This window comes from Phalacrocorax aristotelis, chromosome Z (assembly GCF_949628215.1).
Source record: "Phalacrocorax aristotelis chromosome Z, bGulAri2.1, whole genome shotgun sequence".
NCBI classification, from domain to species: Eukaryota; Metazoa; Chordata; class Aves; order Suliformes; family Phalacrocoracidae; genus Phalacrocorax; species Phalacrocorax aristotelis.
Window position 1 is genome coordinate 8,228,443 of NC_134311.1, and position 25,145 is coordinate 8,253,587.

Sequence of the window (25,145 nt, forward strand, 5' to 3'; positions counted from 1 at the left end):
CCAAGATGCCAAAATCTGACTCAGAGAAGAGTATGTGTGTGGTGTTCACAGGATACAACTTTCTATATTGGTTGCTTTTCCTAATTGCTCGCTGAAATTAAAATTGGATGCCGCATTAACAATTCAATTTGTACAGCTGTTAATACAGCATTAAAAAGACGTGCTGGTTAAAAAACAAAACAAAAATCACTCACACACTTCCCCCCCCCGCAACCTTTGAGTATAACCTCACAGCTACAGAATGAGCACTGAAGAAGCAGCCAGGTAGAAAGCTGCCAGTAAAAGACATATATAAAACCCACTTGGCCTCAGAGTATCCAATGTCATACTACAATGGGACATGAATTAACCAAGTACTTCTAGCACACAGGAATTATGCCAATTAGAGGAACTGTGTAGGTATTATAGGAAGGAAATTAATCAATACCCTTTTGCAGGGCTTTCCAACTTCACAGGAAAAAACAAACAGGTTTTTTCCATTACATTGTACATATTCCCACCTGAAAGGATCAATATGTCTCTGAGGCTCAACTCTTAACAATGAAAGTTCTTTTCCTATAATATATGTCAAACTAACTGAGTCTTAGAGTTCTGACTTTTCTCAGCACATCCTAGATGATCCCTTGCTTACTTCGAGTGTCTTAGTTTTAACTGACTGACCCAATAAAGCTTTCAGTCTTTAGAGCCTCTGGGATTCCCCTCTGCCCCAACCCTACTCAGAATGAGCAAACATTTTTAAAGTAAATGGATTTCTGTAGAAGACGATTAGTCTGTGCTCCTCAACCTCCAATAGCAATCAGCTGTTTTCTTCCTGGTGTTTTTCACTTGCTCCAGCCTTCACTAATAATCTGCTATAACACAGCCATCCATTTTGCTAAATTAGCATGTATGCTCACTACAGCCTTTTGCAAGAATATCACTTCAGCATTAAACTTTTTAAAATGTGTTGTAACCTGGGAGTTAGCTGAGTACAAGCCTTTGAATCAGCCCTGCAAGACAGCAGGGCTTTTCTATGGACCATGTGTGAACAGGGACTTAGAGACATCTTTGTAAAACAGTATTTTCTTTGTCATTTCTACTTCTGATGTTTTCATAACACTGCCTTCAGAAAAGCATGGCTTAGCAAGTTCTACAGAGCTAATTTTCAGAATCAAAGTCAAAACAGGAAGCTTTGGGGGTAATTCATTGGATGATTCATGCCACACCTGCTTGTTTTTAAAAGTAATGGTTAAAAATTAATGATTGTAATTTTCTTTAATGCATTTGTAATTTTCTTTCATTTCATAACCAGATTTATTCACCTACTTAGCATAAAATTTGGCAAATGATAGTTACAATCAATATAACTTAAGTGACTTATGAACTTTTGTTCATCAGCTATATTGATAGGAAATCGTTCTAATTAGAATTAGACAATTGAGTGATTTGTAAGGATCTTCACACTTTTTAATGTTTATATTCTAGATATGGCACCATTAAATATCTGACACTATCTGAAAGTATGCATCTGCTATTCTAGATGAAGTAAAAAAACTGGAAGGTTATAGATATCTATTCAACACAGAGAAATATCTGAAATTTTATCAAGATGTATGAAAACAAAATTTGTTGCAGAAGTTTTTCATGTCTGTCCCTTGTTTAGCCAGATGATCACCCCTATGGGCCATTTTTCTGATTATAGCCAGAGTGATAAGTTGATGCTTATGTTAATGCTTTCTCTCTCCAGCTACCAATGCCTACTTAAATCAGAAGTCAATTTGCCATCAGATTTTGTAAACATCATTCTTGTCAGAACATCTACAATGAACTGCTGTGCAACTCACCCAGTATTTTACTGATATCTTTTCCACTACTTCTAAAAACAAGCAATTCTCATAGTCCCATGACACTGATCAGGTTAGTCAGTGATGAAACTGAACTTTTCAAAGCTTTTCTACTTTCCTTGCACAAGTTCTTCTGCTACCACCCTTATCTGACATTGAGCAAACAGAGATGTTTCAGGGTTTCAAACTATGAAGTGATGGTACGAACAAACCTACAGTACACCCCTTATTAAAATTCCCTGCTCTCTGAACGCACTGGGATTTGATGAAAAGCTGTCTTTCCTCACAAGATGAGTTATGGAACGTGAAGAGATGATCATCAGCCACAGTTAAGAGTATGAAATCAATGTATCCATAAATAGATGCATAAGGGATGGGATCCTAAAATACACACATTTACACAGACACATAAACAATTTTGTGTATATACAGTAATATACTAAGCCTGTTCCAACCTATACTGTTCTATGATTCTGTTACTACAGGGACTAATTTATCTGTCACCCTACTGGGAAAATAAAAAAGGATCAACACTGCTGGGTTTTATCCCTCTACTTATCTGACAGTTCAATGCATCCACTTAAAGATTCATTGATTACCAAATGCTGCAGGAAAAATATTTGCAAGAGATCACTAAATTTGGGGGGGGAAAAACCTTCTTAAGAAAAAGACTAGAAAAAAGTGCTAGAAGCCACAAAAATATAAAGCAACATAAATAAAACTAATTTACAGAAACTGACTCAAGATATTTTAAAAATAATTAAATTTTTGTTGTAAGAATGAGCTTGCATATAAGCACATGAGCTCACTGCAGTGTGCTTAATGTAACAGGAGTCACTTCATTACTGCTCTGCAATACGCAACTAAACAGGCATACAGCGCATAAAGCCTTCCTGAAAAACACACACATCCAAACTAGGCTTTCTTAAAGCTCAGGAAGCCTTCCTAAGGAAAGCAAATTACTCCAGAATTTTACCTTCCAACCTTCCAACTATAATCGTGCTCTGCCCTTTCTACTTTACGACTATGCAGACGCAGAGGAGCACACACCAATGCTTTACCGCACATCCATATATCACAACACAAGTTCATAAACAATACAGAATTTGGGAAGGGAAATCTCTGCTCCTAAAATTTAGTACAAAGTTTTTATTTCTGATGCTAAGCACAGATTTATGAAGCATAAATAACTGTTACTTAATTTTTCCTATACACTTTATTCAAATGGCTATTTCCTCTGCATTTCTCACAGTGCACTCTGCTAGGATAACCACTCTGTCGCTGCAGGGAAAAAAATGCCTACACTGCCCAGTAGAGCAAGGTAACCTGAATGCATTAATCCTTTGAGAAATCCAAGTATACCATGTCATCTTCCGTTATTAACATGCTTAGCAGAAATTGCATTTCCTGTATTTGTCATCATTGTGTTACCTTTGTTATACAATTGCTTCTAGCTCAGGGGCTCTAGGTTTGAACTCATCTGTGAGAACTGGAGAGCAACCATCCTTTTTTTTTGGTAAATCTTGGCATGGAGCTCCAGTAGCTTCTTTGGCAAAGTGTCAATGACATTTCCAAGCAGCTGTTCTTTTGGCACTGTGTGCATACATTTTTATAAGTGCAGCTTTTTTCTCCTGCCAGAGTAAAGTACTTTTCCACATTGGCTCTCAACAACTTTCAGATACCAGAGATGGAGACAATGTTGTTGCAAGGAAAATGGCAGCATGGTCACCTTCTCTGAGTATCTGCCACTCTCAGAAAGATATAAATCACTGCTGCCTGTAATGGCCAAACAATAATTACCACATGTGTGCTATCAATATACTATGTACAACACATTACCCCATGAGACCTCCAGCTTTTCAAACAACCCATCCCCAAAACCTCATTTATGCTAGAAGCTGCCGAAAAGCCTAGAAGCAATTCCGACACGCTTTAATATATATATATACACACATACATAAATATACACACACATATATTTATGTTTTTTACATATATATATACACACACACAGAGAAAAATTTGGGGAAAACTCCTTGCTTGCCCTTTTACTATCCAACCTTTCAACATTTCTCAACTTGTGCATCCTGATTTTCTCCTAGTCACCTTAGCAGAACTACAGTTGAAAAGAACTCCAACCATATCTACAAGCCAGGAGTCTGAAGCTCTTCTAGACTGATTAGAATTTAATTGAATAAATTTAATTGACTGAATTGGGGATTCTTTTAACTTTAGGAACTCAAAGACACAAGCTGTGAAGGAAGTAGAGCAAAGAGGTTACCAGAAAAGCAAAGGGTGGAGGGTTGGGTAGGCACTGTATGATACTCCCTGCCATCTGAGAGAACAGAATTAGGTACTGGTGGACAAAATGCAAACACAGTTGCGCTCCAGCAGCTACTGCATCCACAAACACACACAAACTTTTTTCAGGCTCCTTCCATCTGCCTATCTGAAGAATGGGATGAGACACACTACACTCGTTTCATGGAAACCTAGTAGAAAAGATCAAGAATTGCCAGGAAACTATTTCTAAGTACCTAGAAGAAAGCAAAATGACTAATAGCCAGCATGGATTTGTCAAGAAAAAGAAAATCCCATCAAATCAATTTCATTTTCTTCAATGGCAGAGGAGCAGATTCTGTGGACAGAGAGGAAGCAGGTGATTTCCTACATACTTGATTTCAGTTAGGTTATTTTAGATTGTTTCACACAACATTCTCGTAACTGATCTACGGAATTATGGTTTGCATGTATGTACTTATTACAGAATGGGTACAAAACTGGCTGGAAAACAATACTCAGAATGGTATCAGGGCTTCACTGTTAAAATGAAACAATGTGTTTTGCAAAATTCTAGAAAGTTCAATACTGCATCTGGTAGCACTCAATACTTCAGTTATCACTTGGACAATGAAACAGAGGACAATTCAGTCAATCTGCAAAGGGTATGAAGCTGAAGTGACTGCAAAGAATGTTAGAAGACCAGACTTGAACTCAAAACAACCTGCAACCTGCCAGAGCAATCCAGTGTCACAGCATTAAGGATCAAGAAGGAAGGGAGTGCTTTGATGCTTGCTACTTAGCTTCAAGTCAACCCTAAATCATCTGGCAGGGGGAGGGAGGGGAGGAAGGACACATCATGTAAAAGCCAATGCAAGTATTTCTAAAACCCCAAACAGACAATACAGTTACAAAGACGAATAATGCACAGGTGACAAATGAATCAAACTCTGCATTCGTGCTATGTATCCTAAAATCAGATGTGGAAGACTCCTCTCTTTCTCTGCACCTAGCTGACAGACCATGAAACACCACACTGTGCATTTGGGATAATTTTCAAATTCTGAATTCCTCTCTCCCCCATTTTTCCTCAAGAATAGATCATTTCCTCTCTCTGTATTGCTCAAGTTTTTGCTGAGTACTAAATAAAATATTAATTATCTGTATCTTTCCCATCAGACAGGATCATTTTCTGTATTTTCTTCTCACATGGGGTCTTAAACTTCATACAACAACATATAGCTGAACAAGTATACTTTATATGAAGGAGATAAATGCTCATTTATTTCAACACTAGCTCTTATTATCATGCCTGGTCTCAATTACTTTGTATCTGCAGTTCTGCGCCTGTCTACATCAACGTAGCTACGTCAATCTCATGGTATCACTCTGCCCACCCTGTCCCCGGCTGCTTATTCCCTCTGCAATGGCTCTAGAGCTTTCTTGATGCTGCACCAAGCACCTGGAACATGCTATGACAGAAAAAGTTCACGGTCGGAAGAAGGGAAAAAAACCTTTTTGCTGGCTTAGCATGGTTAGATGGCTCAGCAACAACAAAGTGAAAAGATGGTGATGGTGACAGGAGAAGAGCAGCCAGCTCAGATCACTATTTCTATGGGAAACTGTAGCAGAAGCTTGCCACTGGAAAGCTTTAGGAGCACTGGCTGTTGTCTCAGGCTTGTGTCACAGTCTGCTTCCCATCCTCCCTAGGGCCAGAAGGTTTATTTCACTATTTGCAGTTGATCAGCAAGAAGACTCACCCCTTAGCAACTTCCACTGCCTGACCCTTCTGCCCCCTCCACCTCCAAGTTTTCCTATTTTCACTGCTTAACAACTTGCTTTGAAGGTCAGCAATGATCACAGTGAGCAAAGTAGAACCACATACCCCGCCTGTAAAACTGCAGAAATTACTGAGGGATCTCCAGAGGTCCTGTTGTCCAGCCTTCTACTTGAAGCAGGACCATCACCAACATCAGATCGATCATTTCGCTAAACTGTATAAGCACCTGTCACTGGTATAACAAAGGAACTGACAGAAATGAGAAGCAGGTTTTATGAGCAAGTCCACGATCAGACCAAAGTGAATTTTAACACGTGGCACAAAAGAGAAGACTCTGGGATGGAGGAGCCACAGCTGCAGGAGCTACACCCTGAACTCCTACAGAGAACAGCATGGGACAACGGCACATCCATCTGCTAATACAGCCACACACTAAAAGGAAATACTGCAGCATGAAAAGCAAAACAGTTGTAACTGCTCATTACTGAAACCATGACGAGGACCTGAGTGCCAAAATTTTCCAGTACGTGACAAACATTGGAAACACATAGAGAACTGCTGTTCTCTGGGAAGTGCAACAAAACTGACATTTAGGGAAAAGAGATTTAGCTTAGAGAAGCAATGTCAGGGTCAAAATGAAGAGTCCTATCTACATAACTATTTGGAAAAGAAAGCAGAAATGTAATCCAGGAATTATATCATCATTTTAATCTGCTTTTGATATATTTCCCTCAAAAGCCAGCTATAGTCCAACCTGAAATATTTATTTTTACAAAGACGATGCCCTACTGCCAAACACTGTTGAATCTGCTCACATAAAGAAATACTTTAGATAATTTGATACTTGACCATAAGACCTACAGCACCACTTAATACTACTTTAAATTATCCTTTAACATATTAATAGTTGACTCTCAAAACACCCCCTAGATTACCAAGCTTTTTTACCAAAAGGGACTTGTAAAAGAATGCCTACACCACCAGACAACAGGGTGGCATACAGAAAAATTGAGCTCTGTATTACATATTACATAAACAGAAATATTACAACCTTACCTTGCAGCACTAAAAAAAACCCCTTCAAGGTCTTCATAAACATTAGTAATAAATTAAATGACAGGAAAAAAGTTACTACAATGAAAAGGCACCATATGGGCAGAGTGAAGGAAAAGATGACAGAACAACCTTGAAATAAAATTGATTTTGAAACTCTAATACAAATGCATATAGTGAATTTTGGACTATCACCTCATTCTAAATGGCACCTTTTCTACTACCCCCCTCATAACCCCACACCCCCTTCGCTGTATTAAACATCTTTCAAATGTAGTGAATGTAGTGCTCTTTGCTTCACAAGGTCACGTGTTGTCTGATTGCACTTGTGGTGATTGACAGGAAGATGCAACTTTCCCATTTTGAACAGCAAAAACTTTTGAGCACAAAGCACTTTTTGGTTCTCTTCTAATCTTTTTGGAAAGGCTTCCCACCTACCAGATTTTGCAGTGCTTCTGTCAAATCACTGCTTACTGTCGTTAAAACTCATGATTACAACCCCATTCTAGGATCAACCTGATGGAGAAAAATTCAGTAGAGTACATCTTATTCAAAGGCACATCTTCCCTAGCAGCAGAAGTAACAGCCCAAATTCAGTTTTAACAAAGACAAGCTCAATGTTAAACAATGTTTGCCACCCATTTGAATTATCTCCCTTTCCCTTACTCTCTGGCTGAGCAAAAATCTCTTATTTTTAGTTCAGTATATTTGAAATACCACAGGCCCAAGAAAACATTCAAATTATCTGGAACCTATACACACATATGCAAAACATTTAGTGGTTTGTCCAAGAAAGCAAAGTGTTTCCCAGATGAGACTGTTAAAATCAGTAAAAATTAAAAGCAGATGGGTTCAATACAACATACTTCTGTAAAGAATCTTGAATTTAAGTTAGTGACTTCTTCACAGGATTAAAGAGAACCCCAGATCAAAACTGAATATTGCAGAACATATCAGCCACAGGAAATCCACAGTGGTTCTGAAGAGTGCTGCTGAAGAATGAATCATGCATTTGCCCAGGTGATGGATAAAAGGATATTCCACCAGCACAGATAGATGGCTGAAATAGGAAGTTGAATGGCAATCATCATCTGCTTATCAAACATCATTTCCGATTATTATATAAGAAATAATGGTGACAGTGACAAAGCGAGTCCATCCGTGTATCTGTTATAAATCAATTTGAACTAACCTCCCACACTACTACCACACCTCTACTTGCCAAGAACTGTCAAAAACATAAGTCCTGTTCTTTAATCAGCATGAGAATCGCTGTGGAAATTTACTAGCAGCACTGAACATCCTATACAGACCACACTAAGAAAGCATACTACATCTGCGAACAGGAAGGCCATACCTGGATTTTCCACCCATCACTGCACTGAAACCATTTAAGTTAACAGCTCTGATGAAGGGATCTAGCTCCTGTTCAGGCTCTTACACATCTTCCCATGGTCAGTAAAGATACGGTATGCCTACTGCTTGGACTTCAACTTTGTGTAAGGGAAGCTCAGAACCTTTTATAATAAACAAACATGCAATGTACACTAACAATAAAGCAAAAGAGAACTTGCATGAGGAGACAGTCTAGCTGCTTTGTTGGGCTGGACTGCTGTACTAGAGGAATATAGAAAATGTGGTGGTCCCCCAGGGACAGCCTGAAGGAGAGAGAAGGCCAGGGAGCAGATGGTTGTACTTTCCACACAGATGTCATGTGGGAATGGAAGAGCTGAAAAGCCTCCAGGAAGAATCCATCTATGCTTTGTCTGCATTACATAAAGTAACATTCTGACCCCGGTCTGGAAAATGACCAGCAGTCAAAATTAGCTACATGTAACTATTTCTGCCCTCTGATCCATAGATCTGTGTTCACAGCTGGAGAATGCCTGATACTGCAAATAAACTAATGGAAACTGGAAATTTTATTCTTTCAGTTTACTAAAAGTGCAGATCACAGTTCAGAGCAGAAACAACAGCCTAACACTTGTCCCATGCATCCTCATGCACGTCCTGTCAGAAGAAACTCACCGCTTCTCAAAGTGGCAGATGTCAACTAGCAACACATATCTGAAAAATATCTCCCATAATAAAATAGACAGGCTGAACCCTCTTAATACTTCGCATAACCCGGTAACATTACAGACAAAATTAAAAAAAATAAGGAGGGGGGGGAATTCAGCCCAAGGCGTCTCACTTAAATTTAATTTGAAAGGAAGGCATATACGTTACTGTGTTCTCAAACTATGCTGACTGATCATTACACCTGGCTCTCGGACATAAAGCCTGCAACAGTTCTTGAATTCTTCGCTTAAAACGCCACAGTGTTCTAACAAGTTGTGACATAAAGAAGGGGGAAAATTCCAAAACATGTCTTTCAGGATATGGATAGTTTTATCCAGGTATTTTTGCACAAGTCTTGAGATTCTTAATATTTTTTATTGTTAACTATCTCTGCAAAATAAGTATTTTATCTATATCCAGACCTGAAACTTTTGGGTAGCTATTCCTCCAGATACTACCCAGGATTAAAAAAAGGTGGGAAATCCATTCATCCAAGCTTCAGAGGAAAAGAAAGTCAACAGCATTGTGTGTATATACCACACAAGGCTTCATACTCAGGATCATATTAAATAGGTCTATCTGACCCATCAGGAGGAACAATACAGTACAATACAGACTACACTATGCTAATTGTAATTCAGCTAGCAGAGGTAGAGAGTAAGATAAAGCACAAAGCTTCACAGCTATGGTATCTGTGCTAACAACCTGGCACTCATTTGCCTAATTCCTTTACAATCACACCTCAATTATTCTTGTCACTTAGGCTTGGTTCTTCCATGCAGGTAGGACACTAAGGGATATTGGTATGAATCTGGGGCAAAGAAAAAGCAGGGCAACATAACAGGATAAAGTAATTTGAGTACCATGAAGGCAAATCATTCTTGTGGCAGTGAAGGCTAATGCATACTGAGCTGCAGTACCACAAGGATGGTGAGAACACGAGAAGTTATTGTTCCACTCTACTTGGTATTCATAAGGCCCTATCTGGAGCACTGAGTCCAGTTTGGGCCTCCAGTACAAGACACCTATCAACAAACTAGACGAAATCCAGGAGGGCCTCTAGGAATTAGGGGGCTGAAGCATATGGCAAATGAGGGCAGGCTAAGGAAACTGAACTTACTTAGTATGGAGGCATCTTCTATTATCTAAAGGGCATTTAGAAAATCCTGGAGCATATTCTTGTCAGAGGTGCACAATGAAAGGACAAAACCAAGCAGTTCTAAGTTGCAACTTGTTCAAAATTCTGTACAGACATTAGGGGAAAAAAGTCTTCCCCACAAGACCAAATAAGCACATCCTTAGGTGTTATAGAGAGGCTGGGGACCTCCTTGATTTCGCAAACTGGGTGAAACTGCATGAAACCTGACTTAACATTGAAGACAGCCCCCTGCTTTGAGCAAGAGGTTAAACAAAATGACCTCCAGAAATCCCATACAAGCCAAATTTTTCCAAGATTGTGAGAAACAAATGATTCTAAGAAATTTTGAAAGTTATTAAATACAATATAAACCAGCTGTAGCTTAACTGCACCAACAAGAACAAGAACATACAGATGGGCTGCATAGCCTTTTGCCTTACAGCACTGTTCTACCAAGCAGTTCCTATAACTTTTAATTTACTGTTTACAACAATTTACTAATAGTATCAGAAATGGATCTGATGCTAGAATAACTATGGTTTCAGGGTTGGTTTGTGACCACATCATGGTCTCAGGTGATCTGCTTCCATGAAGTCTTTCTCAAACATCTCAGAAACTCAAGATCTGTGCTCGGAGCGGTGGATGGTCTCTGGAAAACTAAGGAATTTTCCATGCAGGAATTGTCATAGTATGTCTTTACATATCGGACTTCAGTCATCCAGTAGCTAGGAGATGAAGAGATATGCTCTTCCTTTTCCTATGGGCAAACTTCATATGCAACAGCAAGGACAGGACATACTATTTAAGCTGATTATCTAACCACATTTTTTCAGCTGAGACTGTGGCACAAAATCTCTTATGTTGTGACTTCTTGCATGTATAACTTGCTGTTCACAGTTCATCTTCGTCTCATTCCTCTCACGCCACTGACAGCATCACTTGAACTGACTCCAGCTGAAAGGATATGACAGATCATAGTAGTAAAATATAGTAACTACTCAGTCTACTAGACTTTCCCCTTTTTCCCTCCAATTGGAGAATCAATGTTTGGGACACCTGACATGTTCAAGTCCACTCTACACTACAGAAATAAGAATATTAAGCCACAAGAAGATCTTGCAGATGTCAGCATTTGTAATTGCAGATATAATTAGAGACCATAAAAGAACCTATTAAGCATCTCCATCCCAAAAACCAAACCTGCTCCATTCTGAAGAAGCTTCAATAATCAAACTGTGTGTGCTTTTGCACAAAGCCTATACCTTTTAAGCCCTTCTATCCTTTTTCAAAGAAGATCCAGCTCTGTGTTGCTACAGGACATATTTTTGTAATATATGGATGGAAAACTGTATTATCCCTGATTTTCTTCAAAAAATTACTCCAACTGAGCTCTCCAGCTGACTAAAACAAGAAACACCCCAATTCCAATCTCACAAAGACATCCAGTGAGACACAGGCTTCAAACCTAAATAGGCAAAGTTCTGCTCCAGCCCCACTCCTTTTTTCTTTGCTGTTACCAGAGTCGTTCCCCTTCATTGCTGTTAAGCCATGACAACACCCTGGCTCCTGTTGCATTCTACCTCTCCCAGTGTGACTGACACTTGTCCTGCACTCCAGAACAAAAGTTTCTAACTTGATCTTTCAGTGACCCAGTGAAAACAGGATGACATTTAAGATTGGGGGGGGAGGGCAGGGGGAGGTGAATATAATAACAAATCCAAGTATGGAATGAGCAAGCAGTCCCTGAGGAAGTAATTTGAATGAAAACATAACAAAAACGAAAATAGCAGTAGCCTTTACTGTTACAGGTCTTCATTTGAGATTGAAGATCGCATCTATTCTCAACAGCAAAACAGAAGAGGCTTCAGGGTTCTCATCATGTGCGCCAATGGCATTTTTATTTTTGATAATTCTAACTCAAAATGAAATTTGGCTCTCATACATTAAAAAACCTGCAAATGGTAGACAAACATTCAAAGACTTCAGACCCTAAGAGTTCTAGTTCCGTCAGGATGGCCACACTCTGGTTTCTGGAAAAAGACAGACAGCTGCTGAATTTGGTCATGACTTGCCTTGCACTGACCCAATGGAAAGTGCAGTATCAAAACAAAGGGAGGCTAGCTACAGCCCAACTGTGAACAGGGCATATCAAAAAGAACACCAGGGGCTGTCCATGACCAAGAGGACCTTTTTGGATCCTAACCATCTCACAAAAGGAAAACTGAAATCTGGAATGGTTCCAGGAGGCCCCTTTTGTACCTGGGGAGAATAATTTCCAAGCTTGGGAATGAACACTGTAAATCTAATGGACAAAACATAATCTACCCCTGCAGAAAAGACTTGTCCATTTTACACTGTTCAAGTATGCCAATTCAGAAAGGCACAGCTTGTCTTCAGTGCGTGCCCATTTACTGCTCTTAATATACCGGCACAGCCTGAGAACTGCACTACTGTTAAGAGGACAGATTCTTCTGTGTAGTGAGGAAAATGCAACCACACGTTCAGCTTTAGTCACGAAGTGCTCCCCTCCCAGAACAAAGCATTTTGGCATGCTAACCACGTATGTCATTTTTTCAAAGGGGTTTCTCTGCCAATTGGTAACGTAGCCTGCTTCCATACGAAGTAGAACATGCCTACAGATGCTGGTCACCCAACATGCACTATCACTTAAATCTCACTGCTTGAGCAGAATTTGGCATGGGGAACTTCTCATCTGCCTCAGATAAAGAGCTTTACATGTTTTGTAATGTTTTTAATAGAGGCTGCTGGACAGAAATCAGGAAACAGCTGGCTAGTCAATTACACTTTTAATTAATGTTTCCTTTGATAATCCGATACAGATGTAAGAATCCATTAAATGTGATTAAATGAATTTGTTAATTTTCCAACAAACTATTTCAGGCTTTCCTGTGAGATGTGCAAAGATGCTTAGACACACAGAAATTTCTAATATAATAGATATTACGAGCTTTAATAATTATGCCCTCTATATACAAATTTTCTTTTCACTGCCATATTCCTGTAATTAAGAGTGGCACATTTTAACCACAAATGGCTACTTACCTTGATTTCATATTCTATGAAAAGTTAATACAAGTGAAAAGGTAGGGAAGTTATCTTTCCCATGGCTTAACTTAGTATGTAATATACAGATGCTGTACACTACATATTTTTCATACTACTGCTTTGCTAGGATTTATGATCAATGAGCCAACAGCAAAAAGCTAGTCAAATTGCTTTATAAATGGAAAATACATTTCAAGGAAACAGATGAAGGCAGCATAGGCTTAATGGTATGTTTTTTACAGAAAAAATGAAAAAGCAGATCAGGATTCAAAATTAAAACTCAATTCATCTCATGTTTATGCTTTGGGGGCCTTGATTTGACTGAATGCCCTCTCTGGCAAGAGTATAGCCCAAAATATAATTTTCAATACCACCAGACTCCATACCATCTCTGTAGAACAAAACTGAAAACTGAAATGGCAGAGTTTTGTTTTGTTTTCTAATTAAGACAAAAATTTAAAAAATCAAAATAAAAAATTTGAAATAAAAGAATTTTTAAAATTGAAGAAAGTAGTATCCTGATTCTACTGGCAACTGACATTTACTCATTAGATTTTGTAAGTCAAGACTTCATTAAACTGAACAATAAAACTTATTGCCAACAAATTAAATGCTTACAATGTTAGACAGAATAGAGGGATAAAGCCACTAAGTTAAACTGTTTCTTTTTGTCAGATAAAGGATTTTTGCACACAAGATACATTGCCTTCTTTTTGTTCAGTTCCTGTATTCTAAAATACACAAAGTTGCTAGCATAACATGTTGAAATCTGCCTATAAAGAATGTTCCTAACAAAACCACAAGAATGCCCTTCACTCAGCTTAATATAAAAGATACAAGGTACCAGTTTTCATTCTACTTATAATAAATGATGAGACAGAAGCATCTGAAAAGACACATCCATTTCTTAATGTGATTTACATCTGAAATACTACATGTGTATGGACTGCAATAAAGCGACTTCAGTACCACACTAAGTCCTCTCTCAACAGCCTGCCTGAAGCTGTACAACTGTTAATGTGACCATGCTTCAAGACAAATTTTCTATTTTTAAAAAAGGAATTATGTTAAAAGTTTTTCTTCTTTTTTTCTTGTAATTTATCATATCACAGATCCTGTTTAGACAACAGCAGTCACACAACTGTAGGGGAATAGACAGGGATCGGCGACCGGAAGATCACGGGATGTGACGGAAAGATAGACTCCTCCCCATAGGAGTGGCAGGAACAGGAAGCGCCAGAGCTATATAAGCGTGGGACGCAGCTAAATAAACAGACATTTTGTATCCATCATATTGATGTCTGTGCATCACTGTCCCCAGGGTGGGTAGGGCCCTGTGTCCCGGAGATATGTGGCCCAAGATAAGTTCTCCCATAGAAGCGTACAGCAACACACAACCAAGAGCACAGCCTGACAATCAATTAAAACTGGCACAGATTAACACAGCCACCAAACCTGACAGTCCTGCCATTCCAGCATCTTCATTCTTTTATCTTTCCTTTTGCACTGACATAAAAGCTTGGACAACCACGTACTGAACTGAGACAAGAATCCTAACGAGTCAAAATTTACCCAGAAAGATCAGATGACCAGATTGGTTCACCCTTCCCAGTTACCTGTTGCAGTTCACCATAAAGCCACAAAAACTTTTGTACTAAACATATGAAAGGGGCTGTGGGATAGCAGAAACAATTGCTTAACCCACCAATACCACTAAAAAGTTACTGATGCAACTCCATTATAACATTCTTTTCCAAAATATGTAAAAATAAAAGGCAAACATATTGTTAATTAATAACACTTGATAATATGCTCGTTATATATCACAGGCTCATTAAAGTGCCATACAAATTTCAATTCATTTTTGTAATATCAAAAAACTACAACAACAATTTTCTTTAGTTTGGCTGAAGCCCCAGCTTTTCCTTTAAACACTTTCACAAAGAGCTAACATACCAAGAGTCAAATATAACTCCTCTGTGATCAGTACTACTTCATTTGCCTAGTAGGCTCCTAAAATGGATGTACGCCCCTTGACTGGGTAACCATGGGATCCTTCTCTCAATTCTTCTTTCCTTCTCAGTCCTTCCCCTTCATTTTGGGGCATGACACCACTGGAAATAACTCTGACACACATTATCTTTGCATCTATAATATGAGCAGGCTAGAGCAATTCTAGAAGTATAATGCACAGTGATATTAGAAACATAAAAATTAGTCCTTTCACGTCAGAGCTGAGGTGGTTTGTCTCATCAGTCCTTACCTATGCTTTTTATAGCACTTTTGGTTCATGATGACCCATCATATTTCAAAGGCTCTACACTCACACTAAGTTACAGAGCTCTTTTCTGCCCATATCTATATTACTACCAAAGTCACCACTTCAGACCCAGGACCTAGACAGGTCCTGTATGGACTGCATGAAATGCAGGGCTCAGAGTGTGTAAATCCAGATCCCTATGTTATGTGCATACTCAGGCATAGCATGCCTGGACCAAGCCAGAGATATGTATTTATTCTATCTAATCAAGAAATGCGTTATACAAGACAGCATAAAAACAGGGATCTTAACAACAGCTGTCTCTGTTCCTCAGGATTATATTTTTTTATTTGGTAGAGTTAGTAATTTCCACTCTGTCAGGGCTCACAAAATTACATTATGATTTTGAGTAGCAAACAGATTTAAAAAAAATTAATGCAAGTTGATCATAACTGCATCTGATTATGACAGTTATGAAAGCATTTCTTAGGCAACCCAAAGGCATTAGCATTCAAACTCTTATGCCAGATCGAGTCTGTTGTCTGAATCTGGCTGTGTCTGAAACCTGGGCCACATTTAATTTCTCATATCCAGATGAGCTAACTAAACGTTTACTGTTGTTCTCTATTTTCAGTCCTTTTTAGCTTAGCCTTTTTTAGATGTTTTCTACATCCTGAAGCCTCTATACACTTTAAGTCAGCAAGCATTATACATTCCCTAGCAGCTGAGAAGGACCCCTTCTCACAGCCTTCACTCTGCAAACCATGTGAGAAATCTAGCAGAAAGGCGCAGCACCCTTGGCTTGTATTGGATGCACAGTCCCTATGCTATGTTCAATTCCTGCTCTTCAAACTCCAAGGCTGGCCTAAACAGAAACTCATTAGGTAAACCTGGTTGTAAAATACTCACTCAGAAAAGGATTAAGTGGTCTATAGCATCTTCTCGGTTGACTGATGATTTTCTTGAGCCCAGTTTAAACATAAGCTTTTACCACTGTCCTGATAATGCTGCTGCACACAAAACTAGACCCTGCATGAGCTTTGATGGAGACATTAAACTTTATCAAAAAGTGCATCAAAAAGCTTGTCTAGGAAAATTGATGTTTCTTCAAATTCAGTTAAAAAAACCCTGAAGTCCAGTCATCAGTTTACAGTTCTCCTTAGTTACAGATTTTTTTTAAGCTGTTTGTAAGCCAAAGAACATTGGCTGGGCTAAGAACCCTTCACGAAACAAAGACTTTTTTTATGGGCAAGAAGTTTACAAAACCCTGTACAGCTCCATACATAGGTAACTGCTATATTCCACATGTATACTTTCATGCAGGGTAACTCAAAGCACAAATCCTTTCATTAAATTTGCAGAGGCAAATTAAGTATTTTTTTGTCAAGGTCATGAAGAATAACAAATATACTATATTTGCAATATATATAGAATGCTTTATGGTATAAGGCTTAACTCCTCAACTTTGAGATGCAAATCCATGTGCTATCTTTTCAGATAATTAAAACAGTTTAACACATCAATTAATACTGTAAGTCAGGATTTCTGACAGCTACACAACTGTTCCCCATAAACTAAATGCTTCTTTCCATCTTGTTACTTCCCTTTCTCCCAGATGCATCAGGAATTAATTTTTTTTTTTAATAGCAAATGCAACACTGCTTTTTGGATATATTTAATGGATGGACTGTTTGGTGGATAAGGAATTGGTTGGATGGTCACACCCAGAGAGTAGTGGTCAATGGCTCGATGTCCAGACAGAGATCAGTGATAAGTGGAGTCCCTCCAGGGTCCATACTGGGACCAGTACTATTTACAATCCTCATCAATGGCATAGACAGTGTGATCGAGCCGCATCCTCAGCAAGTTTGCAGATGACATGCCTGAGGGAGAGAATGCCATCCAGAGGGACCAGGACAGGGAGGGACCAGGAGGTGGGCCTGTGAGAATCTCATCAAGTTCAACATGGCCATGTCCTGCACCTGGGTCAGGGCAACCCCCATATCAACACAGGCCAGGGGATGAAGGGATTGAGAGCAGCCCTGCAAAGAAGGACTTGGGAGTACTGGTAGATGAAAAGCTGGACACGAGCCGGCAATGTATGCTTGCAACCAAGAAAGCCAACCATACCCTGGGCTGCATCAAATGAAGTATGGCTAGCAGGGCAAGGGATGTGATTCTGCCACTCTGCTCCCCTCTGGTGAGACCCTGCCTGGAATCCTGCATCCAGCTCTGGGGGCCTCAGCACAGAAGGGCATGGATCTGTTGGACTGGGTCCAGAGGAGGGCTGCAAAAGTTAGAGGGATGCAATACCTCTGCTATGAGGAAAGGCTGAGAGAGTTGGGGTTATTCAGCCTGTAGAAGAGAAGGCTCTGGATAGACCTTAGTGCAGCCTTTCAGTACTTAAAGCGGGCTTAGAAGAAAGATGGGGACAAACTTTTTAGCAGGGCCTGTTGTGATAGGACAGGGTTAATGGTTTTAAACTGAAAGGGAGTAGTTCAGATCAGATATAAGGAATAAATTTATACAGTGAGAGTGGTGAGACACTGGAACAGGTTGCCCAGAGAAGTTATGGATGCTCCACCCCTGGAAACATTCAAGGTCAGGTTGGTTGTGGCTTTGGGCAGATGTCTCTGCATATGGCAGGGGATTGGATTAGATGACCTTGAAAGGTCTCTTCCAACCCAAACCATTCTATGATTCTATAAATACCACCATACTCTTCACAGTGTTCTCTTGGTTTTTCCTCAAGCCCTAGCAAGAGGTGTTTAGTAAAAAGGGAAATGCCTCGCCCAAAAGCAGTATAAGCCACGCACTGAGATGGTATGAAGTACAAAAAACCCAGTGAAGCTGTCCAGAAAAGTCATCCTTCCTTCTCAGAACAGTGCACTTCACCAGCATACATGAAAGATGAAGAAAGGTAGAAGGGTCCTCCCTAGGATGCTATCTGGGGACCTGCTGCTTCTCTCTCCATTTTAAGGTCAGCCATAACTTTCTATAGGGTATGTGGAGGAAAAGTGCCAAGCAGTCTGTTGCAAGGAGTTCCTGAAGTCTTAGTGGAGATGAGGACATGGGCACCCCAGACACAGGAAATAAAAGGGCAGAGACATGAAAAGGTGGCAAATACTTAAGAAAGCTGGTAGCATAGTTGTAAAAGAATAGATAGAAAGGATGGAGGGCCTGACAGGTACCTTCCACCTGACAAGAAGCAAGAGAGACTAGCATAACACAAAATAGGAAGAGGAACAGATTCAAGAATATTTGCTAGAAATTGTTTTTAAGCACATCCATTTGCCTCTGCAGAAAGATTCTTTCACATAAATGGAAAGCAAATATACATACATGAAACCTTTTCACATTAAAAAATACTGTATTATTAAGCTTTGTACTGGAAGAGTTAATTACAAAAGCAATTATTTCAAATTCTTTATTAAGAACTCAGAAAATATCTGTGTAAATTTAGAAGCAAACTTAAGTATGAATTTCTAACAATCATTTTTATTAATCCAAATTCCCAGAGGAAGAATCCATGCTTAAAGTACACTCTTCACAGCTCTAATTTGCTGAAAGCGTCTCACCTATACCATACATCACGAAGAACAACTATTAAGGGAGACAAATGTAAGCCAGTCAAGCACAAAATTAAACTGTTAAACATAGCCTGAAAGATAAAGCTTGTTCCCTACTTCAGTTCAGTAGATTGATTGCACATAAGAACCCATTTCAGTTTCATTTTCATCAAAATTAAATTTTTTTATGAAAAATAAATATAGTCACAGCCTTTCTCTCTTCCCTAAGTCAGGAGGGGTTGGGAACCACCATTACAAGAGAATTATTCTCCTCCTCAAGAATCACTGGTATCTGCATGACAAACAAGCAGACAGTTTCAGTCTTTCTCCCTCCCATACTTGTCTCACATTGTTATCCCAAAAAGTGGGTTCGTTTGCTGGGTGTGCAAAACGCCAAACTACACAGAGCGGAGGTATTTAATTCATGTTTGTGCAAAGATGGGTGCTAGAGACAGTAACCCACAAAGCCAGCACCCCGCACCGAGAAACCTCAAGGCATTTATACAGTTACATATGTCAGTCACAGCTAATATTTGGTTAATTTCTTTCTCACTTGGACATAACAGTACAGCTCACTTTTCATTTACCACGCATGCTCAGGGAGTAAGGGATTTACTAGAGATGGGGCAGTTCCTGGCCTATGGGCCTGATTTTAGTATTATAATGAGGATAGTTCCCCTGCGGGGCACTTTGTTTTAGTTCTTACCTACATCCCAATTAGTTGTTCTCTTTGACTACACACTTTATCACCCCATTCTCAGCACCTTCTGAGGCAGGATGGATGTTTGCTTTGATCAGTTTCTCAGCTCTCCTCAAGGATATAGTCGTGAAACAGGTGCTTCCCTACCTCCCAGTTTCCGTTTCTGGCTCTCAATGTCTGTTTTGCCAGGTTCACGTAGTTCACTGTTGTCTTTAGCAGACAGTTCCAAATATTCCGTTTTCTTAGGGATATCAACATCACTACATTGTTTTGGTTAAAATTGCTGAATTTCTAACTCCTAGCACTAAGAGCAAGAAATGTGGGAAGAAGTACTGTCTGAGAAATTAAGACATCCAAGGTGTCCACGATGCCACTGTTTCACAGGGAAAGATTTATTTCCCAAGTCAACTTCAGAGAATAATAAATTACAGAAGATAGGTTGTTATGTAATGAAAAATCTAGAACCTTAATAAATATACCAACAGAATTTCTTAGGCTATTAAGTTTTTCTAAAATTTGCATGCCAGCTTCAAGAGCTTAAGAGTTCTTTTCCATTTGAACACACGCACCCTAACTGCAGGTTACTGCAGTGTTGTCAGTGAATCCTGGAACAAAGGAAAACACGCAACTGATGTTCCTGTTGTAAGAGCAAGCTGGCATCAAATAGATGCTGCTTCATAGTACGTTAGCTCCTCCACAGCAGATCAAACCGTACACATGCATTTACTCTTACAAAAGTCCAGTTAGATTACCTTTGGATAAAAATAGACAAGCTACCTTCACATTTAAAATACAGAACATGCACACTGGAAGATACCATGGACCTGGCAACTTGCAGAACAACCTAGAGTATGAAATTAAAATAGTGAAGTACCATCATTCAAAAAGGATTTTACTTTCATTCAGAGCTCACTTTCAGTCCAGAGTTGCCAGTTGTGTTTGGGGTTTGGCTATTTCACCTCAAAGCACATAAACAAGTGGCTGGTTCACTGTAGAGACCTGAACACTCCCTAGTATCTGTACAGGTAGAGTTAGTGCGACATTCAACACTTTTGCAAGTCACTTTTATCTGTACTTTAATACAGGTGACAGCTTCCAATTTTAAGTGTGTGCATGTGTGTGTGCCCCCCCTTACCTCTCACCTCAGTACAGTATGCTGTTGCTACACTGACAATTGTACAACCCTCCACTTTACACAAGCCTGTGAGATACAATCACATGCTCTATCATGAAAATCTCCAATATGTATAACTTCCATACTAGCTTATTAGCAAAGCAAATGTCCATTAGTAAATATTCACTGCCTCAAATGACAGCTGCATTATCTGAAAACTGGGAATAAAATTACTAATATAAATCACATCAGAATAACGATGCCATTTGGGGGTTCGGGTTATCGATTTTTTTTTTTTTTTAAAACTAATGACCTCTATCTCAAGTTAAAAAAAATTCAAATGTAAATGAGAATTGATTCTACAAATTAGGATTATGGAATTTGGGAATTTATTACCATTCTCTTACCAAGTCACCTAACATACCACAATTATTTTCCTCACACATATCTAGGGAAAATTAGTTATTGCTAATTGGTTGTTTTCATCCCTTCCCTCGCTAGGACCAGGACCAGCAGCAGCGCTCCAGTATGTTGCTGCCACCTCCTGGAGGACAGAGGTGTAGAGGTCCAGGCTGAGAAACTTTGACAGCAGCTGTGAAAAGTCAACAGTATATAAATATAGTCTGAGAGAAACAAGCAAGTAACATCATAACCAACAGAGAGGACAACGAAAAGTAGAATTACTTACATGTCACCTCCTGCAATGTCTGATCTATCCTATAATAATAAATTAAAGATGTGCCAAAACATGAAAACAAATGCTTTAAAATTTTAATTTTCCTGCTTTTTTTCCAATCAGGTGTTTTTTTCTAATTACAAAGTTATTTTTTTGTCATTAAGAAATTGCACCAGCATCAAGATCAATTTAATCATTCTTCATTTAATAATTTTTGGCTCAAATACTGGGGGGGTGGGTGGTAGGGAGTGTAGAACCCACCAAAACCATGAATATCACTAATCAGTGCAAAAATAACACAAATGCAGCCCCTGAACACAGCATGTTTTCCATGCTGCTTGCAATCACATGAAAAATAATGTTTCTTTGAACCAGGTATGAACTGCTGGGGAAGCTTATGAGAGCATACATTTTCACTTTTGACAAAAACACATGGACTGGGCAAGGCCTGCAAAGGCCAGCTGTTATGTAACAAGCAACGTTAACATTTTTTATCCAATATACTACCCAGGTTAGGAAAAGTGCTCTGCATTGCATTTAAACACAGTGCTTTGCGACTGCCTTCCCATGCCTTTCTAGCAACAACTCTGCATGCATAACAGAAGAGTAGTTTCATCTAAAGGATGCCACATGCCTCTGTTTTGTCCCAAACTGTGAAGGGCAGTAAGGTAGGCAATGGTAAAGAAGCAGACTTTACACATAAGCAGTTTGTCAAAAGAGATTTAAGCTCCATGCTTCCCTCACCTGCACTGCCAAGGAAGACATTAATGAACTACAACATTGAGAACAGCATGTTTCATGACTACAAGAAGATTAAATAGAAAAAAACCGTCCAAAAATTCTTTTAGGTCATTACATGATTTGATAATACTGGTGTGGGTTTTTTTCCCCATCTATTCAAAACAAGTGAGCTATGGCATGACCAATATTCTTCAAGCAGCTCTCCATACAGCTGAGCTGCCCAGGCCATGAATTGGATTATTAGGAGTGCAAAGCGCCTCTTTAGTCAGTAAACATCTGTTCAGTGATGCATTTGGTTTTTATATTTACAGAAAATAGCTTATGTCCTGTTTTTGTACTTTGCTTGCTTTTTTCTCCTGCAAATTCAACTGCTTGTAGCTTCCATTTATAAAAAACGTTCTCAAGATGTTTGTAACAGCTTGCCTTTCACTTAAAAATCCATGGGAATATTAAAAGCTATACAAACTAGTTTTTATGATTACCAACCCTTTAGATACTTTTAACTCCTCTGTTCAGCAATTTTATTTGCAATACTGTTTACTCTTGCTGTAACTATTTGGTGTCTTGGTTTTGCCACTACAAGCCTTCCCGTCCTTGCGCACCTACAAACCTTATGAGCTGAGCTACATAAATACACGCATGTAACTGCTCCCTGTTTTAAAAAAATCAACATTAACTACATGAAACCATCCTCTGACACGAGCAACCATTGACCACCTATAAAAATCCACAAAATTAAAAGCATTTCATTAATTTACAAGACTTCACTGAGTTCATTCCAGCTGAATTTCTGCTCCTTGACTGATGACATAAATCCATAACTCTATCCATTAAAGCAATTAGCAATGAATAGCACTGTTGACCAATGAATGTAATAAACCAGCTACAGCTCATTCCTATTCCCTTTACAAGTTAACTTATAAAGACAATTGTACTTCCCATTTCAAGGAACCCAAAGCACTACTGTATTCTACTACAGCACCACACACACTGAAACAAAAATGCTGAAAGACATCTCTTATCCCTGATTTCTGATAAATTGGGGCAGGGGGCGCAGGATGACAAGAAACAACCACCAGCTATACCACAGCTAACGCTTTGGGTCAGTAAGAGATCATGACAGTGTTGAAACTAGAGAGTACCACACCTGTAGAGCAATGCAGGTATCTGAGAAACCACAACTGATTCAAAGCTAAAGGCAAAAGCCACTGCTAAAACAGAAGGGGTATCAGCAATGCACTGACTTAGGGTAAGCAGAAGCAGCTTGAAACATTATTTATAGAGGTCCTTACACACAAAGAAAGCAAGACTGCACTGCGTGTAATGACAGAGGATCAGCTCCTCAAGGGATTCAGACTGGGAGCAATTTGATCACACAAGTAAGCCAGGAGGTTGATTTTAGTTCTCAGTAGATTGAAAAACAGAGAATTGCAGGGAGCAGACTCCAAGCCAGAGACAATATCACAGTACTCAGGCGAAAACAGAAACCTGAATGCCATAATCAGAAGGAAAAAAATCTTAGATTACAGGGAACACATAGCAGACCTAGCTACAGCCTGAACAAAGCAGCACATGATGAAGGTTGTGTCAAAACCGCCTCACAGATTACAGGCCCAAGCTAAAAGGTGGAAGAGATTATACCCTGCAGACAGAATAAAGTGAAAATTCTGTGGGCGTAGGCAATAGGTCAGTTATCATATCATCCTGATTGTAGATCGTTGGCCAGACATCAAACGACAAACAAGACAGTGCAGACTTGGGTAAAATAATGCTTTGGAGCTGAAAGTGAAGTACTTATGGTTGGTGAGTTCTTTGACCCCATGTAAAAACACTACTGAATAAAACATTACCAGCGTTCACATAAAAAGGGGCAAACGACAGAAAAACATAAAGAGGAGTACTGGGGCACTCTTAATGATGCACTGGATAGAAGTACCACATTTTCCAGTGAAACAAAAAAGGGGCATGTGAGAAAAGCAGTAACAACCAATATGGAAAAGAGCCTCAAAAACGATTTCAGGAAGATTTCAGGCCAACTTTTAAAGCACCCAATATGTTAAGGAAGATGGGAATTGACTCTTGAATAGGAAGAGCTTGGAGTGCAAAACACTGTTTTCCTGTAAAAACATGTATATTTTTAAAATGCAAGAATGTTTTCTTGGTTTTCTAGAAAGAAGGAAACTAAAAGCATTACAAGATTTTCCTCCAGCCAGGCCAGCACTTGCAAACAGATGTTACGGTTTGGGAACAGAACACTACCCACCAGAACAGTTTGTTCTGAAACAGTTTCCGTAACCTACTGCTAACTTACACTTTGCATTTGAAGGAAGGCTCTCCACTAAAACTGACCTGCAGTTCAGTGTCCTTGAATAGTACTTTCTAGTCATTAAATCTGTCCTTGAATAATACTTACTAGTCATTAATTTTTATGGACAACGTCATATCATTGGCAATAGGAGCATTTCATTCACCACCTCAAACAGCAACATACTGGAAGCAAACGAATATGAAACCATGCCACACATTTCAATACATTTGCTTCCACGAGTTTTAAATTACCAAAGGGGAAAATTTGTAACTTGTAATACAAATCTACAGCACAAGTTAAACTATTTTTTGTAAAGCTTTCTCAGGTTGATAAACACCACAGTTCAATCCACGTAGTTTCAGTTAGGCAAAATCTTTACAAAAAGATGGGTGAGTAACTTCATTTAAATCAGTGGTAAAACACCTACTGATTAAGGCTCGGATTTTCCTCCCTTCCTCCCTCTTCCAAGTATGCAGTTTAGTCAAACTGGCTTCGTACTAACTGACTTAAAACTCCATTGTATGAACAAATCACACAAACAGCTAAGTAATCTTGCTACAGTACCATTTAACTTTG

The 25,145-nt window shown here is 39.1% G+C and overlaps 1 protein-coding gene across 1 annotated transcript in view; it reads right to left on the reverse strand.

Moving 5' to 3' along the window:
* MSH3 (mutS homolog 3) overlaps positions 1 to 25,145 on the reverse strand; it is a 113,288-nt gene that overhangs the window by 73,484 nt on the left and 14,659 nt on the right. The gene's annotated exons all lie outside the window — the stretch shown is intronic.